The sequence below is a fragment of the Hylobates moloch genome, unplaced genomic scaffold, assembly GCF_009828535.3.
Source record: "Hylobates moloch isolate HMO894 unplaced genomic scaffold, HMol_V3 SCAFFOLD_4, whole genome shotgun sequence".
NCBI classification, from domain to species: domain Eukaryota; kingdom Metazoa; phylum Chordata; class Mammalia; order Primates; family Hylobatidae; genus Hylobates; species Hylobates moloch.
In genome coordinates this window covers 71320141-71343435 of record NW_026652279.1, presented here as the reverse complement: position 1 = coordinate 71343435, position 23295 = coordinate 71320141, and the positions used below count along the sequence as shown (strand labels likewise).

Here is a 23295-nt window from a genome sequence, read left to right as displayed (position 1 = left end):
AACAGCAGAAGAACTGTTTTCACTTTATCAAGGAAGGCCTGAAACACACACATACACACAGACACAGACACACACACACACACTTATTTAAAAATTTCTATTTCTTTTTGATCTATTAAATATTAATATTTAGAAGACAATTTCTAAGTGTATGCATTTACACATATATATAATTATTTAAAAATTTCCATAGACTTTTTGATCTATTAAATATTAATATTTAGAAGACACAATTTCTCAGTATATGTATTTACATTATTGATAAATTTAATTACTACATAATTTATTTAAATTCTATTCATGATCTAATTGACACAGACTTTTTGAAATTTTGTTAATATCTATCGCATTCATAACCTAGTATTTGACCAACTTTGTGAGTGTACTTTATTCTTGAGGAAACACATTTTTCAAGAGTTTCAGAGTGCTACATATATATATATCTTTTAATCTAGCAAGATAATTATTATATACAAATATATATAACTACCATGCTAGATAATTATATATATATAAAAAATACTGTGTATGTAGTATCATATACATACTAATATTTTTGTGGTTTTAGCTTCTCAGTGTTTGAGAGAGGAAAGTTGAAATCTTTCACTATGGTAGTGGTTTTCAGTTTTTCCCTGCAGTTCTATCAACTTTTGCTTTATATATTTTGAGATTATTTAAGCAGAGGCAGCTGGTTGTACATCTCCCCTACTCTGCCCAGCCTGTTCTCTACTTCAGTATTATAGGAGCTGTACAGATTACCATTGCCAGCCTCCTTTGCACCTATACATGATGTTATCACTAAGATATAGCTAATGGCTAATGGAATATAAGCAGTGTAATATGGTATCTTTTGAAAGTTGTTAAAAGATAATTGGCAGAGACCTTTTGTCTTCTTTATTGTCCTTTCTAGTTTACAGCATAGGACACGAAATTCTACCTTCTTGGACCATGATGATGAAAACTATACCTAAGTGTGACCAACAAATGAGGTAGAAGAAACCTAATCCCTGAGGACTTGAGGTGCAAAATTCTCTCACCAGCACTGGATAGTTTGCTGTTCTACTTTAGATAAATAAGAGGAAAATAAAGTACTTAGCCATTACTATTTCAATTTTAGAACACACAGCTTTACCTAATCCTAACACTGCTATTTTAATAGCTGTAAACAAATATAGAACTGCCATAGGGTTCCATTTAATTGAACATTTATCAGTATGTAGTGACCTGCACCTCACCTTCCTTTGTATGTATTTGTCCTAAAGTCTTATTTTCTGATATTAATATATCCACTTGGGTTTCTTGTTCTAATCTGCATTTAAACAATTTTTATGGTCTTTATGTTTTCTGTATACTGCTCGTAAACAGTATTGTGAAATGTTGTTTGATTTTCCACAATCGATGCTTTTGTTTAATTGACAAGTATAGTCATTTTGATGCTTGATACATTTTGACATACCTCTATTTTATTTACGGTTTTATGCTTTTTCTACCTTTTTATGACCTGATTTCCTCCTTTGTTTCCTTTTATATATCAACTGAAATATTTCTTTTTTTCCACTATTTTTCATTGATTTTCACTTTGTAAACCATGAAAGTTTTGAGTTCTGGCTCTTATTTTCAATTCATTCTTTAACATTGACCTCAATCACCATATGAATGATTAAAAGACCTTAGAACTCTTTCAACCTGATCAACCCTAGTCCGTTTCACAAACAGACTAGATTTCATGATTTTAGTTCCTTCCCTTTAGCCAAACATATTTTATATTATTTTTATTTTATCATTGTATAAAAATAACTTATTTTGATTTTCATACATTTATATATTTTTTTGCGGCTTAAGCAACATTAATCTCTTATCTCACAATCAGAACTTAGAAGTCTGAAACCAGGTGTCAGCAAGCTGTTTCCTTCTGAGGGCTGTTGGGGAAGAATCTGCTCTAGGCCTCTAGGTTTGTAGATGACATTTTCGTGTTCACCTCAAACCCCTGTATTTTCACGTCTTTACTATACTACTTTTTTTTCCACTACCATTTCTTGCAACACAGACCATTTTCGAGATTTCTTTTTCTTCTTGAAATATATCATTTAGAAATTTCTTTGGGTAGGAAGTATTAGTAGTAAAATCAAGCCTAGTTCATTGCAAAATATCGTTATTTTACTTTCAGTATTAGTAGATAGTTTTGTTGTGCCAGTGAATCTAGGTTGATAGCTGTTTTTTCTGTCATTCTGAAGAAATCACTCTACTGTTTGCTGGCTTCCATTGTTGCCGAGGACAGCTTTTCTGCAGATCTGTTTGTCTATGATGTCATCTTTATTGCTGCTACTGGGCTCTTCTTTTCATCAAATGTCTCTTGTAATTTTAATATTTATTATAATGTTTCATAGAGATGATGGCCTCACCAAGTTTATATCTCATCAATTCTAGGATTCAATATAAAAGGTTTTCATAGGCAATAAGTTTTAGTCAATATTATTGAAATCTCAATATTACAAAAAAAGCAAATTTTCTGAAGAAGGAGGATTTCCTCTCACAAAAAAAGAGGCCTACTGCTCACTTCAACAGTACATATATTAAAATTGGGATGACACAAAGATTAGCATGGCCCTTCTGCAAAGATGACATGCAAATTCATGAAGCATCCTGTATGTTTTATATATTTAAAATTGATTAAAGGAATAGATAGATATTAAGTGTTCTCAGCAAAAAAATAAGCAATAAATAAATAAATACATAAAAACTACCCCCCGCAACAAAAATCTATCTATGTCAAGTGATGTAGATGTTAATTACATTTATTTTGGGAATCATTAGACAAGATATACTTATATCAAAATACTGTATTGTACACCTTAAATAATTAAGTTTTTTGTCAATCACACCTGAACAAAGCTGAAAACAAACAAAGCTGAAAAAGTATATAAAACTTTTTAAAAAAAAAAATATGTGTCTTATTGGTGCTGGGTAAAAGAAAATCTGTGTGGAATATTTGTGGCATTTATGTAAAACAGGGAAATCATTTTGGAGAAATCAGAGACAATTTTGCATAAGAATAATGTTTTTCCCTTTTTAGTCTTCTAAATTAAATATTAATGAACTCTTTCTCAAGTTTGAGCAGGTGCTGGGCCATTTTACTTTGCAAGCAAGATAGGAGTAACAAAATATAAAGAGAGATTACTGCTTTTCCTGTGAGCCTGCAGGAAGTGTTTCTGGCTTATTAGTTCTAACTTAATTATTACTTCTCCTACTTTGGGGAAACAGGTAAGATTAATGTTACAGAAATAAATATTTAAGTGATCAAATCAAATTATTCACAGATTTGTAGTTAAAATTTCACCCTGAAAATAACATCTCCATTTCAAAACATTGTCTTAAAAATCTAGGACCGGTTCATGCATTCATTTATTTATTCAGCAAGTGAGTGCTCATCACATGATGTAGACTATAAATCTATGGCTGCTTTCTTGAATTTTTTTTTTGACACCTACTGAAGAGATGAGCCACAAATATAATATACAACCAATTCCAATTAAGAAAAAAAATTATAGTCATTACATGACTATAATATAAAGCAATTATTTGGAAAATACCTACGGTGGGGAAAATAGTTATAAATGTATATATAATTGTGTTCTATGTTTTTGAACTCTTACATATTTAGGTATTTTTCAGAAACCGGAAGTAGGTTAAGTAGAATTCAATGCCTTCCTTGAAATATTGATCTGGTAGTTGCAAATTACTGCAAAGTTAAACCTTATCCAAAGTCTTTTTTGCTACTGCTTATAGGTTCATGTCAGGCTTCATCTCTATTGTACTAAGCTCAGAAATAACCCAACTTCCTACTGAGAATCCTTTATAATGAGAGCAATTTTAATCCTCAGCCTCCCACTGTAAGCTGTTCTTACTGTGAATTTGTTTCATTGATAATATTTTAGCTTATCTTTTTTAAAAGTAACACTTATTTCATCTTTTGAAATATCTTTGATATTTTTGAAGGATTGCACTAAGCAAAGCAATGATGCATAATTTTCTTTTTTGTGTTAAAAATTGTAAACCATCATGGCGAATGATGTTTAATACTCTTATGTATTAGTATTTTGAAGTTGAATTAAATAGCATAAAGTTACGGGGCAAATAGTGTAAAAATATTTATTACATATTAATATCCATTCAGGATAAAAGAGTTTATCTCAGAAATCACTGTATCTAATTCCACTGCTGGTTAATGAAGGGATGTGACTGTGAGTTACAGAGAATAAATACATTTATTTTTATTGACCATTTTTGTTTTAAAATAAGGATCTATGTCCACAGGGCCAGAAAATCCTTAAACTAGTTTACTGAAAAGAACAAATTTTCACTTTCAAAGTTTGGGTTATCGTGTTACACAGAATCACTTTCAAATCTCAACCCTACTTGCCAAGCCTTTGGGTAAATTTCCTCATCTCTATAAGCCTCAGTCTCCCTATCTCCCCCAAGATTTTCTTTTTATAACATGTAGTTAATGATATCATTCCTAGCACAGCCCCTGGCACATGTCTCAGCTACTTTCAAAGATTTCATTCCCCCCCACATCTTTATTTCAGACAGGAATATTTTAGAGACTGATAAATTAGAGTGGTGAGTTAAAAATAGGTGAAAAAAGTCAGAAAGTCACCGCAGGCTAATTTTCCTTTGCTTCTGTGTGCCATGAAAATTGGGGATACTTATCTTTTTTTATTTTAAGCTGTATTTATCTTTCTCTATCTTCTTTCCCTGGAATAAGTCTTCAGGCAAATACATGCATTCAAGTGAGAGGGCTCCTCGAAACTTAAGGCTGTCATTTCACTCAAGCTATGATATGTTAAGAATCACATGGATTTGATTTTGAATCATAGTTCTCCTCCTAGAACTTATGGGTTCTGCTTTTTTATACCACAAATTAGGTTAGCAATATGTAAATTATGAGGTCATTGTGAAGATTAAATTACAAAATACATAAACTTTTCCAGACAACAGGAAACAATGCAAGAGATGCCAACAATTTTTAGTGTAGATTATAGTTGAAAGTAAGGTAAAGAGATTATACCTCTGTATACGTAGGGGAAAAATAAACTGCCTTCTACCGTTCTGAGTTTTTATCTGGGACCCCTATAATAAAGGACAGATAAACAAGAGAAAAACAAAGAAGAGTTTTATTGACATTAATTTCTTATATATATGGGAGATACCCAGGCAATAAGCAATTCTCAAAGTCTTAGAACATCAGCTTATATGTCATCTTCAACAAAAGGCAATTCAATTTTAGAGATGTGACAAGACAAAGGCAAAGGACTCTAAGCCTTTAGGGGCAACAAATTGCGGCAAGGCAAATATAAGGGGAACTAATGGTAGATAAAGGATAATAAAGTTTGTTACATAGATTCCTCTGGATAAATAAGTCTTCAGGATAATAAGGGTCTAAGGTTGTCTTTGCTGATCAACTTCTGTCCTTCCCAGTATAAAGGGGAGAAGGGACACCTTTGTAAATTTATGTCTTGCTTTTAGGCAAATGGGGTTGGGGGGAGAAGAGGTTTTTATAGTATCAGCTTCTTTTCGATTGTCTTCAGCTCAAAGTAATCCTTATGCCAAATGATATACTTTGGTTGGCATATTCTGCTACTCTTTATTCAGAAGTGGCTTTAAGATAAACATTTATTTTCATGAGTTATAAACAACTAGAAATAAAAGCTAAGTTACAATAATTGATTTTCATTTTTAGAATCTATTACTCTTTGTAGAGGAAAAGTATTCATCAAATACTAAGATTGTGTTGAAATATACAAATAAATATATATTTTATGATGAAATGTACAATAATTTGCATGATTATCGTTACATAATATATTTCATTGTCTGTATTAGTCCGTTTTCACGTTGCTCATAAAGAGAGACATTCCCAACACGGGGCAATTTACAAAAGTAGAGGTGTAATGGACTAACAGTTCCACGTGGTTGGGGAAGCCTCACAATCCTGGCAAAAGGCGAAAGGCACCTCTCACAGGGCGGCAAGCAAGAGAAGAGAGCTTGTGAGGTAAATTCTCCTTTTTAAAACCATCAGATCTTGTGAGACTTGTTCACTATCACAAGAACAGCACAGGAAAGACCTGCCCCCATGATTCAATTACCTCCCACCGGGTCCTTCTCACAACGCATGCTAATTTAAGATGAGATTTTGGTGTTTGAAGATGAATTAATATTTTCATATTTTTCAGCAAAAGTGGGAATTACATAGTAATAGGGCTAATGCTTATTGAGTGCTGACTATGCTTATCTGTTCAAAAATAACATACATGCACTGTCTGATTTAATTTAAATTTTGTCTAACATACATGTTAGACAAAAATAAGGATAAAGAAGCTAGAGAAACTGAGGGACAGAGAGTTTAATTAAATTGCCCATGATTGAAGGCAAGAAAATAGAAGTGAGAAGGTAAATGCAGGCAGTCTGATTCAGAGCAGGTAGTCCATTGTAATACTGCTACCTTGTCTAAAAATATTGGTAGAAAAAAAGTGAATAATTCTCGTTATAACTAGGTAATGTCAGCATTCAAACTTGAATTCTCTTTATTATTTATCTACATTAACTAATTATTGCAAATATCTGATTAACCTTTTTCTTTGTATACCTTAAATTATATGAACTTAGAAATAGTCTTTAAAAATAAATCTTTTTTTCCCCTGGGTTAAAGCAAAACAAAAAACATTAAACATTAACTTTGCCTTACTTTTAGAATACTTGGTAAAAATTACATACCTGAATGACAAGTAGAAAACAGGTTATGAAATATATGTGGAATTTTAATATAAATAGTAGCTGGGATAAATGGTCAGTTGTAATTTCAACTCACTATGTAATTGGACAGTGCGGAGAATAACAGTTAAATCCGCAGGGGAACATTCCAATTCACTCTTTTAAGCTGTATTTTGATCTATAGCAATTATAGTTTTAAACATTCTTTATATTTGTTTTTTTAATAAGAATGAATGTGGCAAGTAAATTTTAGAAATTATACATTTGATAAGAAAATGCACTATTTGAGAGGCTTTTCAGTAGATGAGTAAGGCATGAAGGAAAGAGGATCATTACTATTGAAGAAAATAAACCTTATTAGTGCATAAGTAGCACTGGTTGTATTCTTTACGCTTAGAAGAAAAAAACTCCGTGGCCTTCTTTGGATTTGCAACATGCTTTACTAATTAGCATATAAATAAATTACAATCTTATTTTGCGTAATACATTTTCTTTTAGGAATTAGACCTATTTTCTTCATATTAAAGAGCTTCCAATTTAACCACAGAACCTGAACTTACAACAGAAACTACACAACTCCAGTTTTGGACAGGATCCAAAAACCTTTAGAGTCACTCAGTCCATTTAACACTTGAAAAGGAAACCTGATTGAAGTCACCATGTGGCCATGCTGTGAGTGAATAACATTCTCTCTATGGACATGCATAATTCTCTCTAGGTTTAATACCAGTTATGACTTTGCCTCAGTAGAATTCCCCAGGGCATAGATGCATGGTAGCTGTAATCACACTTACTGTTTAAATATTACTATATATGAAATAAGCCTCAATATATGCAAATGAATAATAATGAGAATGTCACAGATTCACAAGGAGGGCAAAACAAAACAAAACTCTTGGTAGATAAAGCATTTTCATTAGGAACCAAAGAACTTGCTTGCTCAAAACCAGTAGTAAAAAGGATGATTTTCTTTAGCATAATAAAGTATTTTGAGGGCAGAGGTCGTGAAGAAGGATATAAAATTCAATCAGCTGCTTCTTAGTTATACAGCACACGGGAACATAAGACTGTTCGTCCAGTAAAGAGGAGATTTTGTGCAAAGGTAAGTACTTTGTTGAATTCGGTTCTTCAGCAGAAGCCCTATTTGGGTTTGTATGTGGCTTCACTATAATTTTTTTCAAAGTTTTAGGAAAATGAAGATTAAGTAATCTTGGTTTTTTAACTGTTATACTGCTAGAATTCTGCACAAAATGTAATAAACTTTCAAAACTGATTGAAGCATGTATGCAGGAAAATTAGGATGAAAACTTTCTTAAAAAACTTTATTTTTAATAATAGATTTAGGGGGTACAAGTGCAGTTTTGTTACATGGATATATTGTGTATACATGAAGCTTGGGCTTTAATGTAGCCACCACCCAAATAGTGTACATTGTACCCATTAAGTAATTTCTGATCCCTGCCACCTACCCACCTTTTTAAGCTGGCAATGTTTATTATTCTACTTTCTATGTCCATTAGGATGACAGTGTTTTAAGGAACACCTTCCTGATAGCATACATACATAGACAGCATTTCAGTGGACCAGTGGGTCTCATTCAGGGACCATTTACTTCCTGGAAGATATTTGCTTCCCTGGACATGTGTCTGATAGCCACAACTCATTGGGAGGGGTTGATAGTAACATCTAGAGGCCAAAGATGTTGCTAATCATTCTACAATACTCAGGACACTTCACACCAAAAAATTATCCAGCCCAATATGTCAATAGTGTTGACACTGAGAAATCCAGCAGCTCTATTTTATAAGCATACAAGTTACTTTTATAACTTAAACCACTTAATCATTTGAGATTATTATATATCCACACTTTTAGTATGTAATGTATATATGTTGAGAACTAGCAACTCATATAGATTTGAGTTAGAAGCCTTCAAAATGTCAAAAAGCATTGCTTTTTAAATAAATAATTTCATAAGTAACTTTCTTTCCAGAGAAGGTGGAGAATTCACTCACATTTCTAGGTAATTGATGTATGTAGCTTAACTAAGCCTAAAGTTTGTTTATTTTTCATTTAAAATATGACATAAGCACATTCAAGAGTGCTGATTGAGAAACAAGAATAATATTTTGAGTGCATTCTTTCTGTGTTTTTAGGAAAGTAAACACAGAGTGTTCATGCCACAGGGGTCTTTAGAGATCATCTATTCTAATCCTCATATTTTACAGATAGGGAGAATAATACTCAAAAGGCGGAAGCGTCAATCTATGATTGTACAACTAGTCAGTAGCGAAACCAGGTCTGCAGTTACTTTATATATCACTATCAAAATGAGGTCATGATTTGATGACTTCGTAAAATTGATTCTATGTAGATTGAGATGTTATATTGAGATGATTTATAATGGAATTTTGCTCAGCTGCTATAGTTTGGAATTGTCCTTCATGACTGACATGACCTCTTTTGCCATCTAGATAAGATGGATCTTACTACATAATGATTTTTTTTCCTTCTCCAAAATGTACTTTCTTTGTGCTAGCATTACATTCCTACTGGAAACATCATTTTCAAGTCACAATGTGCCATATATAATATTCTACTTTAAACCATGTTATGCCTTTAAAATTGTACAAGTGTGTGCCTGTATGTCAGAGAGATTAGGAAGAGAGTCTCGAGAATTTCTTTCCTATCCACAAACACATTAATCTTTTACAATTGTAAGGGAAAAAAGTCTGCTTTCTATCCTTGAACAATAGTCTGCAATATAGACGTGCAGGCTTTTTTTTTCCTTACTGTTGAGCTAATTCTCTTGAGTTTTGTGACTTAATATATTAATATGGCCATAAGACCAATTTTTTGCCAGTTTTAATTTTTACTTAAAATTCAAGACTATTGGTGCTACCTTTAAGTAGAGATTGTAAAATTATTCAGAACTACCCATTTTTCTCTAGAGGAGATTGTAAGATAATATAGCATATCAGTTTGAAGTGAAAGATATTACAGAAGTTTGACCTAATTATTATTTTTTTGAAGGCAAATTTGTATTTTAATTATTTTTATGTACAGAAAACTCAACAGCATACACTTAACCCAGTTTAGTGGCAAGTTCTTTAGCCTTTGCCTTTTCGAGCTCGGCGATACGAACCACAGACTTAGGACCCAGGACGTTGCCGCCCCAGTGACGGCGGATCTCAACGTATCTGTCGTTGTGATTGGTCCTGATAGCTTCCACCAGCTTAGCCAAAGCGACTTTGTCTTCTGAGTTCACCTACGTGAAGGTGACAGTGGTGCAGGTCTTCCTGTGGACTAGACGTCCCAGTCTTGCCTTCCCCTTGATAATGCAGTAAGGGACCCCCATTTTACGACACAGGGCAGGCAAGAAGACAACCAGCTCAATGGGATCCACGTCGTGTGCAATCACCACCAGCTGAGCTTTCTTGTTCTCCACCAACGTCATGACGGTGTTAACTCCTGCTCGAAGGACAGGTGGTCTCTTTGTGGGGACGTCCCCTTTGCCAGCAGCTTTCTTCTCGGCCCGGGCCAACAGTCTCTGCTTGTTCTCTTGCTTTGTCTCTGGTCTGTGGAAAGGAAAGAAGGCCAAGGGAAAGAAGGTGGCTCCCGCCCCTGCTGTCGTGACGTAATTATTATAAAATTATACTTCTAAGTGTGCTGAGAGTATCATCCTAATTTATCACTACTTTATATAATCTTAAATGATACTGTTTTATCAGTGCTTTCATTGAAGCCTCATATGCAGGAAGCCACAGTGTGATATCTTTTGACAAAATGAATTCTTCTATTTGCATAGCCTAAACTGAAATATATTATCAAAAATTCATTTCATGATCTAGTAACCAAAATTTATTAGAAAAGATTCAACGTGATAATGTTACATTGGCCTAATAAGAAGACCTTAACATTTAAATGGCTGCTTCATCAAGGAAAATATTGTCATATCATCAGCTGAGTGTACTGTTATTTTACAACTATCTGCTGGTTAAAGATAATTTTAGAAGACACTACTAGTTAGATAATATGTTAGATAATATGTAAATTTTCTCTGATATAATGTTCTCATTTTTAGTAAACCAAAGTGAGTGATTTCAAGCAAAGTATTTCGAAGTTGATACCATACTTAACAGCAGAGCTGTTATCAGAATGTCTTCAAGCTATCTAGGGATTGAGGGTGTCAGTGGATTCATAGCACTTATTTTCTTCCTTCCTAAATTAAAGGCTAATTGAGAAATAAGACACAAGAGATAGTTAGATGGATATAAATGTATAAACATAACAATGTATAGGTCACTTTAGATTTATGTTTAAAAGAGTTTTTTTGGTATTATTCTTCCCTTTTCCTACATTATCCCCGTTTTCTATACTTGTGAATATCTTGGAACAAACCATCTATCTGAGGAAAAGACTGTGTCTGCAAAGCAACTTGAGTTTTCCAGACAGCTGCCTCTTCTGGCTGAGGTGGAAAAAAAGAAGCAAATGTTCTGTATTTGAAAATTTTCAATGCTTTAATTCTACAAATTCAAGACATATGAACCCGTCGAATGACAGTGTCTAGTTATCAACCAGTCAGGTAATCAGTACATACAGAAATAAAAGCTCGTGAGAGTCATAAGGGGTAGTATTCTAACACAAGTACTTTCATATGAAATCAGAGAGAGGGAGAGTTCCCACCAACACAATATATTCCAATAAAATTTATTTCACTTAATTGATTGGCTATTCCCAGATAAGATACTTTTATCCTCCTGGCAGTAACTCATAAATTTTTTATCCCCTCAAAATGAGGAAAAAATGTCAATGTGTCTTCAGGGATTCTACAGCTCTGCTGTTCAAAAATGGTTATGTGCTTGTGAGGGATATGGAATTACACAGACAAGAGAAATTAGCAAAAAATTGAGTTGATTATGATGTGGAAAATATTTACATGAAAGCACTGATTTTTCTCTCTGTTTAACATTTATAAAAAGAATCAAGAGTGTCTTGATTAAAGGCTTACTTTTGTTTAGATCTTAAAACATTTTTTGTTAACTTCTGTGCTATTCAATTATGCTAATGTAAATGCCCATTATGAGGTGCTTTTGGATTTTTGGAATCTTATGCTCATTTGTCTAATGAGTCTCACTGAGGTAAATTCAGACAGACTGTAGAAGTGTACAAGCCACATCCTATATATTTTCCCCTAAATTAGTGAAGCTACATACAGGGAGATAAAGAGAATAAAAGTGAGAGGATGAATTTAAGTATTTGTGGTTTATCTGGAGTAATTTCAGTAGAATACTAGTTAACTATTTCATCATCTTTTTTATTTCTATGATGATACAGCATTATAATGTTGTTAAACCATCTTGAAGGAAAATATTTGATAACAAATAATTATTATAGAATATGGGATCCATGGTTTATAATAATGTTTTCCCATTCATGCATAGTTGGTAAAATAATGCCTACGTTTATTTATCTGGTTAACTGACAGTGTCAGACATAACACAAAGAAGCAACATTTAGACTACTAAAATGTATGTTTTTTCAATTGATCTCAATTATTTATTTGTAGTACTTTGAAAATATAAAAAGATCGAGGTGCTTTATGTTTCTGTGTATGACTACAGGAGTGTATGTAATTTAGATTTCAAGGCATTAACTAAAACACTCCGCTTCACAGCTAAAGAAAAAAACATAAAAACAAGCTAGATATCAGATCTTTACGATTCTGAACCAGAATATTCTGGCATGCTGAGGAGTAGTCTCTACATTTACCTACAAGAACTAAAAGGCACACAGAAGGAGACCTTGTAAATTGCCGTCCATTCGAGGAGTGATCCCAGGCCTTCCTTTTGGCACCAGACACCTATTTACTTGTTCAAGTGGAGCTCTGTGTAAGATTTCATGACCAGAGTTTAGGCGTGGGGTGGGGAGACTTCTGCTCTGAATCATGGAAGATGGCAGTCAAGTATAAAAATGTATATTCTTCTTCAGTTTTGAAAACAGATATAAAATAAATTAACATTTTTATATTTATCTATATTTGCTTGGTAAGTAAACTTCTGGTGAAGCTCAATATGATTCCTAGGAGAAACAGAATCAGATGCATACAGAACATCCATCCTCTGTGTGTGTCTGTGTGTGTGTGTGTGTGTGTGTGTGTGTGTGTGTGTCTCCCCTGTCCTTGGCAAAGATCTCTCTGTCATGCTTCTGAACAGGACAGTGAAGGCTCTGACCAGGCTAAACGAGTGTGAGTTGGCAAGGCCATGACCTTATTAGAAAAGCCTCTCCCTGAAGTCTCAAACGACCCTGATACCAACGTTGAATTTGCCTGAGCCTGACCTTTCTGATTTCCCCCAACACGTTACACAGGAGTTCTCTGTCAAATTTGGTGCTGCTGATGAGCTAGTCTGTCAGACTTTTGTATTAAACGCAAGTTCTCCAGGAAACTTTTGAAAGTGCACAGGAAAAATACAGAGAAAATTGAAGACTAAAGGGAATATGTTTTTGTTCTGCAGCAATATATTTACCATGCAAAGAATGTGTTTATCTATACTTAAACGCTTTTTGCTTCTATTCTATGTTAACCTCATCTGATTTATGCTAATTTTTGCCCAAGATGACAACAGAAGCAGAGAGTTACAGTCACACAGAGTATTTCCTTTACTATTACTCCACCTGCTGGAATTGCCCTTCACTGACCACAGATTCCTAGGACTGAGATTTGAAAAATGTGAAGAGAAAAGGAATTAGAATTATTTATATGCATGGACAAAACTGTTTTCTTAATATTGTTTTATTTAATATGTTAGTAATTTGACAAGAAATCAATAATTTTACAGTTTGAGACTGCTCAGTAACAAGATAGACTGTTTTTATTATTTTATATTCTTAGATTCTGAGTCCTAATTGCATCATGTAAAGTCTTATTTTGATATTAAAATGCTGAATTATGCATTATACAATATGTATCATTTGCTTATCAAACAGGTATGCATGCTTTTGTTATCATAAAAATAAAATGGAAACATGTATTTGCTGACGTTTCAGAAATGTATTTACATAAAACAATTCTGGAGGAACACAATATTTTACACAGACTAGTCCTATATATCCAGGTAATTAAAATAACTTTTTGTTATGAATATAATATAGGAAATTTTAAAGTACTACAAAGTATAGATTCTAACTTAATAGGCTTTCCAGTTTATTTAGATTATATCATGGAAACCCTCACCTGTATACATATTTGCATTTATTTTTAGAAGCAGTTTACCTAACTTTCAATCTTGGGGCATCTGAAGAACACAATATAATTTTATTGCATTTAATTAGAATTTAATTGGAGTTAGTCTCAAATATGATGTGTGTATGGGGCACTTAAGTGAGCAGGTAATTTGTCCATAGTCATACATATTTAAAATTGTTCTTAAAAGGACATGGTGAGGTAAAATATTCTGAGATATTGCCAGTTATTTAGCTGACTCTACTTTACATTTTATTTATAAATGAATCAAAGTCAGCTGAATTTATGTATAAAGTCAATTTGAAAGTGATGTCTCTTTTCAATAATGTGGAAACAAATTAATACTTAACTAACGCTGAATGGTGTGTGTGTACCTGTACGTGTGTGTGTTTACATATGTGAACTCATATGTCATCAATTTCCACATTTTCGTTATCTTTTCTTGAACGCACATAGATAAAAATAACAGGACAGATGACTTTATAATAGGATAAAATGTCATTTTGGGCATCTTTCAACATATTCTTCCAACCAATAACTTAAGGAAGAGGCTGTTAATTTGATATTTTAAATCATTAAATAATAAAACAGATTAAAGACTTATATTTTATATTCTAGTAAGGAAAAATGTTTACTTCAAATTAGTTGTGGACTAGCGTAAAAGATGCAAATAATGTGATTATTCATTACTGTCATAAGTGTGGCAAAAATAAAAGATGGTCCTGTGTTGTTTTTGACTTAAAAAGTACCCTTGTTTGAGCACATAATAAAATTAAATTCTTTTTCTCTGCAACCCAATAAAACATGTACCAAATGCAAGTGAATCAACACAGCTGGTTGCTAGCATTATGATTAGGGATGCACTAGTTTGGATAAAATAAGAACTGGCCTGAATCTCTGCCCAAAACTTGAACTAAAGTGACACCAAAAAAAAAAAAAAAAAAAATTAAAATAGTTTCAGAAACTCATTTTTTTCTTCTAATTTCATATGCTCTGTTTTTACATGAAAATTTGGGGACATCTCGTTACTTGATTAAATAGGAAGTACTAACAAAATCAAATAAAACATATACCAAAATTTAATAATCCAAACTTAAAACTCTAAGTTGGATGAGTTTTACTGTTTTAAGTCAATTCATTTTGGGGTCTTTTTCTCAAGTAAACATAAAAAAAAAAGAAAGAAAAAAACTTTTACTTAAAGACAAAAAAACCTTAAACATTTAAGTTTTCAGCAAGATTTTTGGGGAAGAGTATTGGATATTTTATTGCCTGCCAATGTACATTTTGTGTTATTTCCCATTTCAATGATCATTACAGCATTGTATAGATGAGTCATGTTCTGAGTAGACTGAATAAATACGCAGCTGCCTGTTCTGCAACATGGATTAAAGCAGTGTGTCTGGAATTGGTGGGTTCTCGGTCTCACTGACTTCAAGAATGAAGCCACGGACCCTCATGAGTGTTACAGCTCTTAAGGTGGAGCCCTGGACTTTGTTCCTTCTGATGTTCGGATGTGTTCAGAGTTTCTTCCTTCTGGTGGGTTTCATGGTCTCGATGACTCAGGAGTGAAGCTGCAGACCTTCGCAGTGAGTGTTACAGCTCATAAAAACAGTGTGGACCCAAAGAGCAAGCAGTAGCAAGATTTATTGCAAAGAGCGAAAGAACAAAGCTTCCACAGCGTGGAAAGGGACCCCAGCGGTTGCCACTGCTGGCTTGGACAGCCTGCTTTTATTCTCTTATCTGGCCCCATCCACATCCTGCTGATTGGTAGAGCCAAGTGGTCTGTTTTGACAGACTTGTTTTGCGCTAGACACAAAGGTTTTCCACCTCCCCACTAGATTAGCTAGATACAGAGTGTCCACACAAAGGTTCTCCAAGTCCCCACCAGAGTAGCTAGACAGAGTGTTGATTGGTGCATTCACAAACCCTGAGCTAGACAGAGGGTGCTGACTGGTGTGTTTACAAACCTTGAGCTAGATACAGAGTGCTGATTGGTGTATTTACAATCCCTTAGGTAGACATAAGGGTTCTCCATTTCCCCACCAGACTCAGGAGCCCAGCTGGCTTCAGCCAGTGGATCCCACACAGGGGCTGCAGATGGAGCTGCCTGCCAGTCCTGCACCATGTGCCCACACTCCTCAGCCCTTGAGTGGTCGATGGGACTGGGCACCGTGGAGCAGGGAGCAGTGCTCTTCTGAGTAGACTGAATAAATACGCAGCTGCCTGTTCTGCAACATGGATTAAAGCAGTGTGTCTGGAATTGGTGGGTTCTCGGTCTCACTGACTTCAAGAATGAAGCCGCGGACCCTCATGAGTGTTACAGCTCATGTAGGCTGGGGCCGCACAGGAGCCTACGAGGGGGTGGGAGACTCAGGCATGGCAGGCTGCAGGTCCCGAGCCCTGCCCAGCGGGAAGGCAGCTAAGGCCCAGGGAGAAATTGAGCACAGCGCTGGTGGACTGGCATGGCACTGCTGGGGGACCCAGTACACCCTCCGCAGCCGCTGGCCCGGGTGCTAAGCCCCTCATTGCCTGGGGCTGGCAGGGCCGGCCAGCTGCTCCAAGTGCCAGGCCCGCCAAGGCCACGCCCACCCGGAACTCCAGCTGGCCCGCAAGCGCCACACGCAGCCCTTGTTCCCGCTCAGGCCTCTCCCTCCACACCTCCCTGCAAGCTGAGGGAGCTGGCTCTGGCCTTGGCCAGCCCAGAAAGGGGTTCCCACAGTGCAGCGGTGCGCTGAAGGGCCCCTCAAGTGCTGCCAAAGTGGGAGCCCAGGCAGAGGAGGCGCCCAGAGCGAGCGAGGGCTGTGAGGACTACCAGCACGCTGTCATCTCTCAGTAGGGGTAAGGATCTCAATGAAAAGAACTGTTATTCAAGGTTGTATATTAGTATCAGAAACTCAGTTGCCAAAAGAAGAATTAATACAGATCAGTAATCTAGAGGCATTCACCTTACAGATTTGATTATTAAGGTTCTAACACTGCCACTTGCACTATCATTCTCTTGAACTGGGACTCAGTAATAAATTATGAACCAGGCCATAACACTTCAGTCTTCTTCCACCTACTGACCAATATTTCAGAATAGGGTCACATGAATTAAGGCCAACCAGCAGTTACTGGAAATATAGATTTTTAAACAGAGCATGTAGAGAACCTCTGAGAAGCATATTACTCCTTGGACCAGAACAGGCTAAAAAGGTCAAATACAACTCTCCCTTTATTATGGGAGGTGGTCAGTAATGTTCTGGAAAAGAGAATGAAGAAAATGAGAAAAGTTAAAAAAGAGAAAAAAAAGGAGGAGGCCGGGCGCGATGGCTCACGCCTGTAATTTCAGCACTTTGGGAGGCCGAGGCAGGCAGATCACAAGGTCCAGAGATCGAGACCATCCTGGCCAACATGGTGAAACCCCATCTCTACTAAAACTACAAAAAAAAAAAAATTAGCCGGGCGCAGTGGTGGGTGCCTGCAGTCCCAGCTACTCGGGAGGCTGAGGCAGGAGAATGGCGTGAACCTGGGAGGCGGAGCTTGCAGTGATCCGAGATCGCGCCACTGCACTCCAGCCCGGGGACCGAGCGAGACTCCAACTCAGAAAAAAAAAAAAACGGTAGTGAAGCAAAAAATAAGGGAGAAGAAAGAGCAAGTGAAGCTCAAGGAGAAAGGAAGGAGGAAAAATAGTAGCGGTTTCTCCAGTTTCTTTGATTTTTAGTTAAATATCTGTCCAAGGCTGTGAGACAAACCTGACCTGAGAGAGGTCTCCCTCCTCCTCCTAATCCGGACCCCCCAGCTTCTAGAGCGAGCTTTCTCTCAGAGCCCTCCTCATTGCCCACAGCCACGGATCTGCTGCGTGTGGAGATGCTTTCTAAGGTGTTTTCAAAACGAATATCTACCATTCTTTTATCTCTTCTGAGTACTTGCTTACAAATGAATTTGAATGTTGAGGAAATTATTATAAGATTGCAAATAACTGCTTAACAAACATTAACTCAAGTTCTATGCTTAGCTCAGAAGATAATTTTGTACAAACCATGTATACAAGGTACTGTCTGATCCTCACTGTGTTGCCCCTTGAGGAACTTGGGCATGGGGTATCAGAGCTAAGATTGTTACATGAGTAAATAATTGGAATTTTTCTAATCCAGAAAACTTGTATTTTCTGTCAGGGTAAACAAATAAATATTGATATTAAAACAGTATGCATTTCTTCAAGTCCTATCATTTTCAACTCTCAGTTACCTTCCACTTATTCCTTTTGTCATATCTATTCTAAAAATCTATTCAGCTAAAATATCTTTGTCCCACGAACACTTCTGGAAAAGACCTCAAGAATGTGCTTATTGTTGCCGCTGAGAAACTGTGGCCTGCAACCTCAAGTGGATACTTAGCACCATTTTGTGGTCATTCCAAAATTCTCTAGGCTGAGCTTTCTCCAAAGTTCCTAACAATTGCTGTTCTAAATGTTTACTCCGTGTTATGGACTGAATACTTGCTTCCCCCAAAAATGCATGTGTTGAAGCCCTAATCCCCAATGTGATAATATTAGAAGTGGACACTTTGAGTGGTAATTCAGTTTAGAGGAAGCCATGATATGGGCGCCCCCATGGATCAGTGTCCTTATAAGAAGAGTAAGAGATCAGAGCTCTTTCTGTGTCTCTGCCATGTAAGGACATAGTAAAAAGGCAGCCATTGGAAAGCCAGGAAGATAGTTCTCATAGGAACCAAATTGGCTAACACCTTGATCTTGCACTTCCACCCTCCAGAACTGTGAGATAAAATTTCTGTTGTTTCAGCCACCGAGGCTACGATATTTTGTTATAGCAGACTGAGCTAAGACACCCTGTTCTACCAGATCCTCCATGTCTCAAAACACATGACTTCACTTTCTAATTTTCATGTAAAATAGAGATAATGTTTCCTGCCTTTCATATCTATAAATGTATCTTTTATTTGTATGCACTTCAAAAGGTGAGACTCATCTTTTGATGAGTCATCCTTCAAGTTCCACATCCAATTCACTTTAATGCCATGTTGACTCTATCCTCTAAATATATCATAAATACTTTTTTTCCATTTGAAGCATCTTGGCTACCGCTCTTGACTTAGTGAAGCCCCACATTATTGTTGGATAGCATTAGTGAATCATACACTTTAAAATAAAATTGGATTAGACCAGGTGCAGTGGCTCATGCCTGTAATTTCAGAACTTTGGGAGGCTGAGGCAGGAGGGTTTCTTGAACCTAGGAGTTTGAGACTAGACTGGGCCACAGAGCAAGACCATTTCTCTACAAAATTAAAAACTTAGCCAGGTATGGTGGTGTGTGCTTGTAGTCCCAGCTACTTGGGAGGCTGAAGTGGGAGGATCACTTTAGCTAAGGAAGTTGAGGCTTCAGTGAGCTATGTTCATGCCACTGCACTCCATCCAGGGTGACAGGGTGAGACCCTGTATCTCAAAAATAAATAATAAAAATAAAATTGAGTTAATTCTGATGCTCAACAGAATGGAGTAAAATTAGAAATTGCTTTAAATATATATACACATATATATTTTTCTTGACAGCAATTACTTTGTAATAGAATAACGGATGTTTAATTTCCTCTGAATAAATGTTATATTTATCTGTTCTAAATATATAGTTAACACTAACAAAGTATTTATTTGTTCTTTTAAACTCTTGATTATTTTATGTTGAACCTGAAAACTTATTTATGTGTTGAGCTTCTAGAATTTTTTATGCCACTTTATGAAAATAGCTACTATTTTACCCTGTTACCAATTCACTTACCAAAATTTGCTTACTGTTTAGTAGTACATTTGCCAGTTGGCAAAAACTTTAAATACTTTGCAGACTGATAGAAAATCTAAATCTGGGATAGTTCACATTTATCCCATAAAACATTAAATTGAATATAGCAATTAGTTTTAGAATCCAGGAAAAGAATATAAAAATTTACAGTATTCTTTCTAGACAATTGTTTTTACAAGTGCTGAATTTATTTCAATGTTTTAAATTCAACAACAACAAAAGAATAATATTAACCACCCCATGTTCTATGTGTTGTAGAATACAAAACTTCCTATTCTGAAACAGGAGTATGTGCATCCAGTAAATGATGATTAGTGATACATAAAAGATCTTTCTATTCTTTGCATTCTCTTGATAGTTATGACACATCTGAGCTGAGCTTGAAAGTGAGGTCAGGAATTATAAACAGATGTCTAAAAAAGTCAACGAAAATACCTGGATGATTAAGAGTGAAAGGAAGAAGAAAATAGTTTCAGAGAGAAGGGATACGAGGAGCGAAAAAGAGAAAAGATACGTGACTGGGGCTCCATGTAGTGAAAAATTTAAATATATGTATATTTAAATTTAATATAAATATATATATATATATATATATATATATATATAATTTCCAGTGTTGGAATACCTAAAAACATGTTTAAGTGGTTATTTCTGATTTTTCTTTTAAAGCTGTTTGATTTTTGTATTCTAAACTCATTTCATTGATCTAAGACCCAAACAAGATCTATTACAAACACAAGTGCTTTGTGTGATTTTGTGTGTATTTTTTTTTTTTTTTTTTTTTTTTTTTTTTTTTTTTTTTTGAGACAGGCTGGAGTGCGGTGGCGCGATCTCTGCTCACTGCAAGCTCCGCCTCCCGGGTTCACGCCATTCTCCTGCCTCAGCCTCTCCGAGTAGCTGGGACTACAGGCGCCCGCCACTACGCCCGGCTAATTTTTTGTATTTTTAGTAGAGACGGGGTTTCACCATGGTCTCGATCTCCTGACCTCGTGATCCGCCCGCCTCGGCCTCCCAAAGTGCTGGGATTACAAGCGTGAGCCACCGCGCCCGGCCTATTTTTTTTTTTTTTGAAAGTTAGGAAATAGAGTAAATTCCATGTATGGACAAAATGAGGAATAGAAATAGCATTCATAGAAAACAGAGGCAGTGTTAAGTGGGATAATGCAAAGCAGAACATCAAAAATTTAGGCAACATGAGAATTCATATCTCTAATAAAGAGGGTTGTAAACTTTTTCAGATTTAGCCTAACTTGCTGAGATCTGAAGGGCAAAGATAACCCAGTTGACATCAGAGTCATACATCGATATAAAGTATACACTTTCAACTGTAAATATTTGTTCATTGAAAATAAAAATTAATAATTCATTCAACAAATGTCTACCGAACATTTGCTGTGTGCTAAAGCCTGTGAATGAAAAGCTAATGAAAACAATACCTTATCTTCAACATCTCGACAGGGAAGAAGCATGTAGAAAGAGTGACAGTTGTGACAGGTGCTGAATTATAGACATGCATAAGGGTCAGAGGAGCCCTGAAATAATTATCCAAGTAGGGAACTCCTGAAAATTTCTAAGTTGGAAAAAATCAGAGTTTTCATTAAGATATTAGCTTTTGAGTTAGGTAATGAAGAATTAGCAGTGATTCTTTAAAAATAGAAGATATGGGGGCCAATTCAAGAAGATGAAATATCATGTGCAAAAACACAGAGGAATGAAAATAAAACACAATGGTATGTTCAAGATGACCTAATGTTTGCTGTAACTGGAGTAAGGTGCACATTTGACACAGAGGCTGGAGATAACTGTAAGCAATGCTGCCCAATTGAAATGTAATGCAAGCCACACAGGTATATGTTTTCTAGAAGCCACAGTTAAAAGGTAAAAATTACTAGTAAATTAATTTTAAGAATGTGTTTTATTCACCCAATATTCCCAAAATATTATCATTTCAACAGAGTCAATACACAGATTATTAATGAAACAAATTGCACTGTTTTTGAATTCAGCCTTTGAAACCTGATTGTAATTTCTATTTACAGCACATCTCGATTCTGCCTAGCCATATTTCAGTGCCTTTTAGACATGGTGTTAGTGATTTCTCATTGGACAGCTCAATAGTACATGACATAGTTCCTTAATTAAGGTAATACAGAGATCCATTTTAACAGAAGAAAGCATCACATACATGTAACAAAATTTCTCATGTACCCTATGAATGTGTACAAGTTTTTAAATAAATAAATAAAAGAAAAATATTCTCAGGAGCTCCCTACTTGGATAATTATTTTATTTCTGATTAATTTTATATACACTATTAAATATGTGTGAGCATAAACCTAGCTTAACATTTCTCAGGCTTACAGCTCTTATATGTTCATAGGATCCACACAAGTGAACATTTGTATAAAAACACTTACATGCCTATGATCAACATAAATTTGATATGATGAATATGTTTTGCTTAAACTTAACCAATGCTTGAAGCATGCATAAAAACTTGGCTTCTTTGAGCATGTTCTTTTTAGCTCAAGATCTGTCACATACTGATTTAAACTACTACATGGTTGCTAGTAAACCACGTAGTGATATTGTTTGTTCTTTCTAGGCAGTAATGGATTTTTTTCTATATGGAGTCACCACTTTTCTTTTATTGGTTAATCTGCAAGTTATAATAGTTCAATAAGGCGTCAGTGTGATTTTAACAAACTCAAGCAATGAACTTCTTTGTCAGTTGGCTTTTGGCTGTATAAGCAATCATTCCAGATATATTAAATCTTGTAGATTATATCAAAGTGAAAACAAAGTATTTATAAAATATGATAGAGAAGCCTTGAATTCCCTGTGATTTAGTTTGCAGATGCCCCTGCTTGGGAAATTCTGCTGCACACTGCACTAGACTCTTTCTATGACATCTGAGTGGTAACAAGGAATCATTTAAAGTCCTTGGAGGTTTACAACGTCATCTTTTAGTTTTAAGAAGAGAAATGCCTGTGAATGTAGATAGAGGTTGTACATATTTGCAAGAAACATAATTCCAAAATCATGGTATGTTTGACTGAGGGCTACAACATAATTTAAATATCCACGTAGGTGTTAGCTTACTCACTGTGGGAGAGTAGCACTGTTAAAATACTGTTGTTCAAGCCACATATTTATATCCTTTGGGGGGGAACTGCCTTTAAAATGGCTTAGAGTTGTGAGAGAAAGTAAATTCCATTGTTTGTAATCTCCAAACTTTTACTACCAAATTATCTTCAAAAAATGAAAACTCTCGACTACTGAGCATGATCAGCAGAGCAGTGGAATTTGAACAAGTCTGCCGTCAGCCTGGGGTACTATTTTGAGAAAACAATATTCACTTGAATATATATGACTGGGACAACTTTTTTCCCATGTTAAACACAGGGTTTTTTTTTTTTTTTTGAGGTGGAGTTTCATTCATTCTTGGTGCCCAGGCTGGAGTGCAGTGGCCAGATCTCGGCT

At 35.4% G+C, this 23295-nt stretch overlaps 1 non-coding gene and 1 pseudogene across 1 annotated transcript; one reads left to right on the top strand and one right to left on the bottom strand.

Annotated features, from left to right (window-relative positions):
- The first annotated feature begins 2551 nt into the window (after positions 1-2551).
- Positions 2552-2653, top strand: LOC116467659 (U6 spliceosomal RNA). Its single transcript, XR_004247873.2, has one exon. It is a non-coding gene; the product is annotated as a U6 spliceosomal RNA (small nuclear RNA).
- A 7188-nt stretch (positions 2654-9841) lies between these two features.
- On the bottom strand, positions 9842-17901 carry LOC116467438 (large ribosomal subunit protein eL8-like; annotated as a pseudogene).
- Between the last annotated feature and the right edge of the window lie 5394 nt (positions 17902-23295).